This window comes from Crocodylus porosus, unplaced genomic scaffold, assembly GCF_001723895.1.
Source record: "Crocodylus porosus isolate Cpor-Errol unplaced genomic scaffold, CroPor_comp1, whole genome shotgun sequence".
In the NCBI taxonomy this organism is placed as follows: Eukaryota; Metazoa; Chordata; order Crocodylia; family Crocodylidae; genus Crocodylus; species Crocodylus porosus.
The window spans coordinates 11,623,470-11,631,413 of record NW_017728907.1 but is presented as its reverse complement, the minus strand read 5'-3'; the positions used below and the strand labels follow the sequence as shown (position 1 = coordinate 11,631,413).

The following is a 7,944-nucleotide window of genomic DNA, read 5'->3' as shown; positions in this document are numbered from 1 at the left end:
CGGGGCCCCGCTGGCTGCAGGGGCGCGGGGGTCTGCTGCTGCCGCCCCCGCGGTGCCCTGGGCCCCCGCCCTGCGCATCCTGCCCGGCGCCTCGCGGTGAGGCTGAGCTTTCGGGGCGGCCTCGGCCCCTCCGCCCGCTCCCTCGGGGGAAGCTGCTCGTGGCGCCCGTCTCGCGCTGGCAATGGGGCGGGGGGAATCGGAGGCTGCTAAACTCCTTCGCCCCCAAATGCCCTGCGGCGCGGAGGGTCCCGAGTCCGCTCCCGCGCTCTCTTGGGGGAGGGAGATGGATGAGAGTAGATTTAACAAAGAAAACCTGACAGGTAGGAGACGCCTCAGGAAGTTGCAGCAGCCCCAGCCCTGGCTGGGGCTTGCTGTTGTCCTCCAGGTCCTGTTCTTGGTTAGGGCTCTCCCTGCTCAACTTGTTGCACTTCCTTCTGTCGCGTGGCCCTCTGTGCAATGCCAGGACATGGGTACCTTCCTCCTGACTGTTTGGCTTGATGATAAGACTGTACTGCAATTTGCTTGCCATGACTTTGCCCCTTGGGCCACTGGTAAGATGGTGGCGAGGGTTGAGCACCACTGCCGTGGATTGGAGGTGCTTAAGAACAGGATGGTGAAGAACGAGAAGTTTTGCTGGCTTTCGGCTCGTTTCTTGTCGCGGTTTGTCGACGGGGTTTCTGAGGGCCTGGCTGTTCTGTTAGTAAGTACCAGTCTCACTAGTCGTATTGGTGCAGAGCAGTAGTTGGCCCTGTTAGTCTGAAGGCAGGGCAGGGTGGCACCTTAGTAACTGAAAGTTAGTCTCTAAGATGTTGCTTTGCTTTGCTTGGAAGACAGGGACGTGTTCTGTAGGCCATGCTGTTCAAGGCAAAGACTATTTATCATGGTTATCGCTCTGTTAACTTACATGTGGATGAAACCTTCACTTGTCACGTTGCCAAGACCTACAGGGATGATGGAACTATTTCTAGGTGACTACTCTGAGTGTGACTAGAAGTAGGAGGCTGTTGGTTGCCTCTGAGTTTGGAAGCAAGTAGCTTTTTGCTTCGAACTTGGTTGTGTGCACCCATCTCCTGTGCGAGTTACAAGATGTGATTAGGTTTTGAGCAGCTGTGAATTAGACCATCTTGATTCTGATGATATATTGAGTACAGGTTTCCCTCGCCAACCACGGTTTTGAGTCTCCACGCTTAAAATTCTGTATGCCGTTTTGGCTACCATGGTATACAGTTCTAAGTAACTCCAGTTTTCCGTGGCTGCGCATCGGCCCACCCCCTGCCGTTTTTCCTATAAGCCTTTTGTCTTGCCAACCACAGGAACTTTCAGGAAGCTAACTGGAATGGGAAGTGGTTGGCAAAGGAAGCCTGTCTTTGTTTTGGTCACCCAGTCACATTGTCTTCCTGAGATACTGTGGTGCTTGTATGGATGATGACCCATGTATGAATCAACCAATACCTGGCCTAATGATCATAGGCCAATGCTAGGCTGGTTTTTTTGGACACAATAGCTATAGATGGTAATAACTTCCAAACTTGGTTTTAAGAGTTAGTTTGACAGTGGTTGTGCTGAATATTAGTTTATTGTGGTATGATCATACACTTGTGCAAACTGTTGCCAGGGATTTGTTCATGGTCTAGGTCATAGCTTTGTTCCAGTTGATCTATGAAATCTATGTTATCTGTCCTCCAGAATTAACAGTTGAGTCTTAGCGTTCTCACCACATTTTTTCCCTGTATGGCTGGTAGACAATTCTTGTAGGGACTTACAGGACCTACAGTCCCTTTCAGGACACTGTCTTTTGTGCTCTATTATGGATGCTATGTTTCCTAAATGTATATTGTACAATCCTTTGCAGATCACCTTGGTTTATAGATGAATGGCAACTTGAAAAGGAAAGAGGTCAGAGCATCAGTTGCAGAAATCAAGTGCTGAATTTGACTGCTCATTCTAAATTTTTCAAATCATGTCTCTTAGATATAACAGAGATGCTTTTCTTCACCAAACATTTACAGGAGTGTGAATGTGGGCTGCTTTTGGAAACAATCAAATGTGTATTTTCCATCTTCTTTTTAGGCAGGTTTGAGTGGCTTTGCACTGAATTGGCTGCCTGTGTGATCACAGATCTGTTTGGATTTTGTATCTCTAGGAATGTTGTTGGGCAAAACTGACCTCTGAATATATTGGGGAGCTTTGGTTTGGGACTTGCTGCTTAGACTTCTGCCCCTTCTGGCTACTAACGTGCTCTGATGTAAATTCCCAATCCCACAACAGCGAATTTACAATTCAGGGAGATATGGTCAGGGCCTCCAAGAGAATAAATAGATACTCTTCTCAGTAAGCTTCCTTTTCCAGCCTACTTCTGGATGAAAGTTAGTGGGCAGCTTCTCACATGGTCAGGAATTAAAAGAATTCTCTTATTTTATTATTAGGCCTGAATACACAATAAAGAGCCCTTGTTTTGAGTCTGTAAAAGTATGTCTACATAGAAATGGAAACTGCGATTGCAGGGCAGGTAGGCAAACCAATGCAAGCTTTAATCTAGCTGCCAAGGTTTAAGCCCAGGCTTTCAACTAGCATATGCACCCATGAGCTTGATACGGTTGTTTAGTCCGTGAGGAAGACTGGCCATGCATCTTCATTGGCATGGTTAATTTAGCTGGCATGGTAAAGCTCTGACATCAGTATGCTTACCTATTCATGTTTTCTTAAAAATGGGTGGGAGAGCCATCATGACATCGTTACTTTTTTTTAATAATAAGGTAGCATGAATTCACCACGGGGGACAAAGAATTAACTGTTTTCCCTCCCCTGACCGGTGCCCCTATCCTGTTACATACCACCCTGACTATGGAATCTGAACTCTTTCCTAGTGGCTTATGACTGATACCATGTTAATGTCTCTTACACCCTGGTGAACTTGCTCTCATGACACCATAATGATTTAGGGAATTATGCTTCAGTGTTCTTTGAGTTGAGCCAAAGCACCAAAATAACTTTGTGCCAGGATGGGGCTTGGACCCTGTTTTTTCTTTAATTGCAAGATGATCCTTATACCATTTTCTGTCACCCTTTTGCGTAATGCACTTGTAAAGTTGCTAGAGGAGATCGTGAGAGTTAAGTACTATCAGTACAAAAAAAATCTTTGCAATTAGTGGTCCTCTTAAATGTGTGTTGCCTTCTGGGTTATCAAATTTCAGCAATAATCAAGTGTTGGGTATTGCTGTCGTCTTGCAGTTTTTTCTTCTCTAATAGAGGTGGTTATTCAGGTTAGTCTGAAGTCAGGCAGAAGATGATATATCAGAAGATGACTAAGGAATGACTGGCTAGGCTTCAGTACTATATAGAAGGACTCTGGGCTTCTAGTAGACCATAAGATGAATATCCTTTTGTTGCAAATAAACCCCCCCAAAAAACAAAACACAATAGCAATACTGGGTTTTATTAACTGGAGTGTCATTTGCAAATCGAGGGAAGTGATTCATTGCCATATTCAGCACTGCTGATATGGAGATATGAAAGATGTGGATGTAATCCAGTAGAGAATAGCAAAAATGATTGGAGGCCTGGAAAGCATGACTTAAGAGGGAAAAACTGAAAGACTTAGGGTAATTTAGTCTGGCAAAGAGAAGACTGGGGTCAGGATTTGAAAACAAATGTTCCAGTACCTGCAGGGTTACTAGAGCAGTGGTTCTCAACCTTTTCTGTACAAGGAGCCATTTTTAAACATTGATGGCTAGTCCTGACCTATGGGCCCTCACTCCTGACCCACTGCCTCTCTACCCCAGGCCCCAGCCTCCCAGTGTATGGGGCATGGGGGAGCCCCAGGCAGCCCCTTGCAGGCTGGAGCTCTGCCAGCCTGCAAGGGAAAAGCCACAGTTTCTCACCTTTTTCTCCTTTAAAGGAGAATCAATTTTTAAAGTTTGTTGGTTCATTTTAAAGTTTGTTCACAACCCTTTCATATATTCTTGTGACCCACTTTTGGGTTGTGACCCATGGGTTGAGAAACACTGCTATATTATAGAGGATGAAGATGGGCTTTTCTCTGTAACTGTATGGGACAGGACTAGGAGCAATGGCCTCAAGATGCAACAGGGGAAATTTAGGTTGGAGATTAGGAGGAACTTTCTGACTGGCATTGAAAAAGGCTAGCTAGAAAATTGGTGGACTCTCCACCTGTGGAAACTGTCAAGAACAGTTTAGACAGACACTTGGCTGGAATGTTTTTTAGTCATGGATGATCCTGTGTTGAGCAGGGGGACTGGATTAGATAACCTTGTGAGGTCCCATCCAGACCTTCTCTTCTATAATCCTGAAAGAGGCTCATGGAAACACCTTGGATATTAACTGTTTCAAAGAGGCAAGAGGTCTTGTAGGCAACAAATGACTTTGTCAGGTGCAAGGAAGCTTTTTAGCACCTAAAGAAGTAGGTTGTTGTCTAAGAAAGCTCCTGCTTCTGAACCAGTTAAAGCTCATGGTGGCACCTTAGATGCTATATTCTGCTTTTCCTCCTGTACGTGGACCTATCCGGTGTTCTGTGGCTTTGTCCTCTCCAGATTGGACCACTGCCACGTGCTTTAGATTTCTCAGTTTTCCGGTGCAATCTAAATTGCTGCAGATTCAGGATGTGTTGAGAGTTTAGCTAGGGATGTTTCTTGGGTTGGCCATATTATTCTGCTTGTTTGATGAAATGAATTTTAGTTCATGAAAGCTTATGCATCTTAGATTAAGTTAGTTTAAGGTGTACCTTTACTTTGCCATCTGCCTGATTTGAGACTACATCTCTGCTTGTTTCAGTAAATTTTGCTGATCTTTCTGGGGCAGGGAGTGGAAGGGGCATACAACAGATCTTTCGGGTATAACTAAACACATTGATTTTGAGCTGTAAATTAACCTTTTATGCTTTGGTCTTTATTAGCTGGCCTATGTATCTTGCAAATTGAGATCAGCTAGAGCACATGAGAACAGACATGCACCCGAATGTGGGAATGGAGAATGGCACAAAGGGCAGGAACCTTTTAATTCTGGGCTTTGCCTTTGTTTGGAGCCCAACTTAGTGACCTTACAATTTTGTTGCAAGGCCTGTTGATTCAGGCAGTGGTTTTGTTTTGTTTTTGTTTTCTTTCGGGTGGCGGGGAGAAAGATTTCATAGACATTAGGGCTGGAAGGGACCTCGGGAGATCATCGAGTCCAGCCCCCTGCCCAAAGGGCAGGAAGTCCGCTGGGGTCATAGGATCCCAGCAAGATAAGCATCCATAAGGTTAGGTGTGCCTAATTAATGGCGTAAGTAATGATTTTGGAAAAGTTTTCTAGAACTGACAATGCCAATGTTTTAATTTGTTTGTCAGCCTGAAGGCGGCAAATAGGAAAATGTATATATTTTTTTAATTCTGTAGTCCTGAGAGAGATGTTTTGAAAATGGTAGACCTTTGTGGTATTAGCATTACTTAAGATTAATGAAAGAGGGCAGGAGGGGGGAGTTCTCTAGGCTTTTCAGTCATGGTACATGCATGGTTCCTTTTGTATGGCAGAACTTGGAGTCCAGTCAGCTTTACTGTTCAAATGCTTTTTTGCATATCAGTAAAGGAGAGGAAAAAGACACTTAATAAACTTTGTGAAATAAAGGGGGGATGTAGCACCTAAGACATTCTTAAGCTTCTCCTTTTCATTTAAATTGATTCAATTTCAAGTTAAGGATTGTTTTTTAAGGAGGCCTAAGTGTTTCCATTATTATGGATTTTTTCAGTTGTATATTTGTCAAAAGTCTATTTTTTTCTGAGCAGAAATTTTCTAAGCCTGTCCTCTTGCTAATGATGAGTTTTGGTTTATAAATAAATAAATATATCCAAATGAAAGTAAGTTGCTTCTGCTGTTATTGGGGGAGGGCAGGAAACAAAAATGAACAAGTGCTAAAATTATTTCAGAGTTGAAACATGAAATTTGGCATAGAATATTCCCTGATTGGACAGATTCCAAAACTAATACAGTACCTGCTTTTATCTTGCAATGACTTCATAAACTTTTGACAGTGGAAATGATGATGTCAGTTTTTTAAATTATTGCACTGAAGTATCAGATGGAGAAGGTTGGTGCATTGTGCCTTTGCAGTTTTACAGACTTGATAATTTAAAAAACAAACAAGCCAAACAACCTTTTTTTGTGGGGGGAATTTTTGTTTCTTGCAAAGTCTTCAGTAATAGATGCAGTACATCATGTTTTAATAGTACTTCATTGTATGAGAGTTCTACTGTTGTGCATTTTTTTAAAAAAAAAGTTTTAAATTGTTAGCAAGATACCAAATCTGTGAAATCTGTTAGTTCAAAATTGTCATGTTTTGTCTTTTTTTTTTTTTTTAATGAAAAAATGGAGTTTGTTTCTGAGGTCCTTAATGAAAAAAACTGAGGAAAGATTTTATCTTCTACTCAGATGCTTTCTTTGTTATTAAAACTTTTAAAGCAACTTTGTTAGTTAGTCCAGATTTATTCTTGTTTAAATGTATGCTTAGATGGGTAATTTGACTTATTTCTGTTGGTTTTTTATATGGTCCAGTAAAGATGTAGCCTCTTTTGAAGGTTAATGAAGGTTTTAGGCTGCTGTTAATTGATATTAAGTATTAAAATTTTAATCAAGTTTACTACTTGATTATTCCACAAGCCATCTCACCTACTTTTTAAATTAATTATTGTTTTTAAATTTATGGTAAAGCCTTGGTAGAAACTAAAATAAGGAAGAAAAAATGCCCTGTATCAAAAGCTATGGGAAATGTCACAAACACTTTCCCCCAGGAAAATTCATAGTGCATAGCCAAGAACACTCCTGCCCTACTGTGTAGCAGATGATGTGCTGTAGGGTGCTACATGTTGCTTATAAACCTTAGTGCAATGTAAAATGTAGCCTGTGAGGGCAACTCCTTTGTTATCGGCATTCTAATATAACATTCTAATAATAAAAGCCTCTGTCTGTCTGTCCATAATGCTTTATTTGCACTCTGATTGGTTGTCTCAGCAGCCAATCACAATGCTGACTGAAACAAGCAAACAGAGTGCTCTGCACAGACAGAAACACAAGGTGGAATGCTGCCATGACAGCGGGGCTGAGGGGCTGGCACAGGGGAGCGAGGCCTTGCCCCCTACTGGCTCTGCTCCTTGGAGGCAGAGGGGCACGGCGGGGACAAATTGGGACGGTGGAGCACCACCACGACGGCGGAGAAGGAGTGCCCTCCCCCAGGCCAGCTCCTTGGAGGTGGCAGTGCTGGGTGCTGGTGGGGATGGAGTGGCCTCACCCCTGCCCCTCACGCCTCTGGCCACAACGCTGCCCATTTGCCCCAACAAAACTCAGCAGGCTGGGGGATGGAGGAGGGAAGCAGGAAGCGGGGGGGGGCGGGCGCAGTTGTGGTGCCAGATGCACAGTGTGATGCACTGGGTAGTGGCTCCAGCTGCTGCATGCAAGCTTTCTCCCCTCCCCCGTGCCCAGGAGATGGTGGTGTCATGGGGTGGAGTGGCAGGGGGACGGGAGGATGGAGGGCACATGCGCCTCCGCTCCCCATCATTCTTGTTGGGCAGTTGGCTAGTTTATATATAGTTTTCCTAGTAGCAGAAATTTAAAATGTCAATTTGATTCCCATTTTTTTAAATCTCTGTATTTACTTGCTCATAAATTTCTCAGGTCATACTAATCCCAGTTGGTTGAAAAAAATTCTTTTTTTTTTTTGGTAGAGGTGCACCAATGTATTGGTGCCATATTGGATTGGGACTGATAAAAGAAAAATCAATGTTATTGGCTCTCAGCTTTTTGGCCAGTGTAGCTGATAATATCAGCAATAAATATAATATGCCCAGCCTGGGCGGTGAATGGGTGCTGGGGCAGGGAGCAGGACGGAGCCATGGGTGGCTCATCTAGGGGACAGGGGGGAGCAGCTCCCCACCATTAGGCTGGTGGGAGTGTGTGTGT

At 43.7% G+C, this 7,944-nt stretch overlaps 1 protein-coding gene across 4 annotated transcripts in view; it reads left to right on the top strand.

Moving 5' to 3' along the window:
- Positions 1 to 7,944, top strand: part of MTA1 (metastasis associated 1) — a 122,720-nt gene that overhangs the window by 354 nt on the left and 114,422 nt on the right. The window lies entirely within an intron of this gene.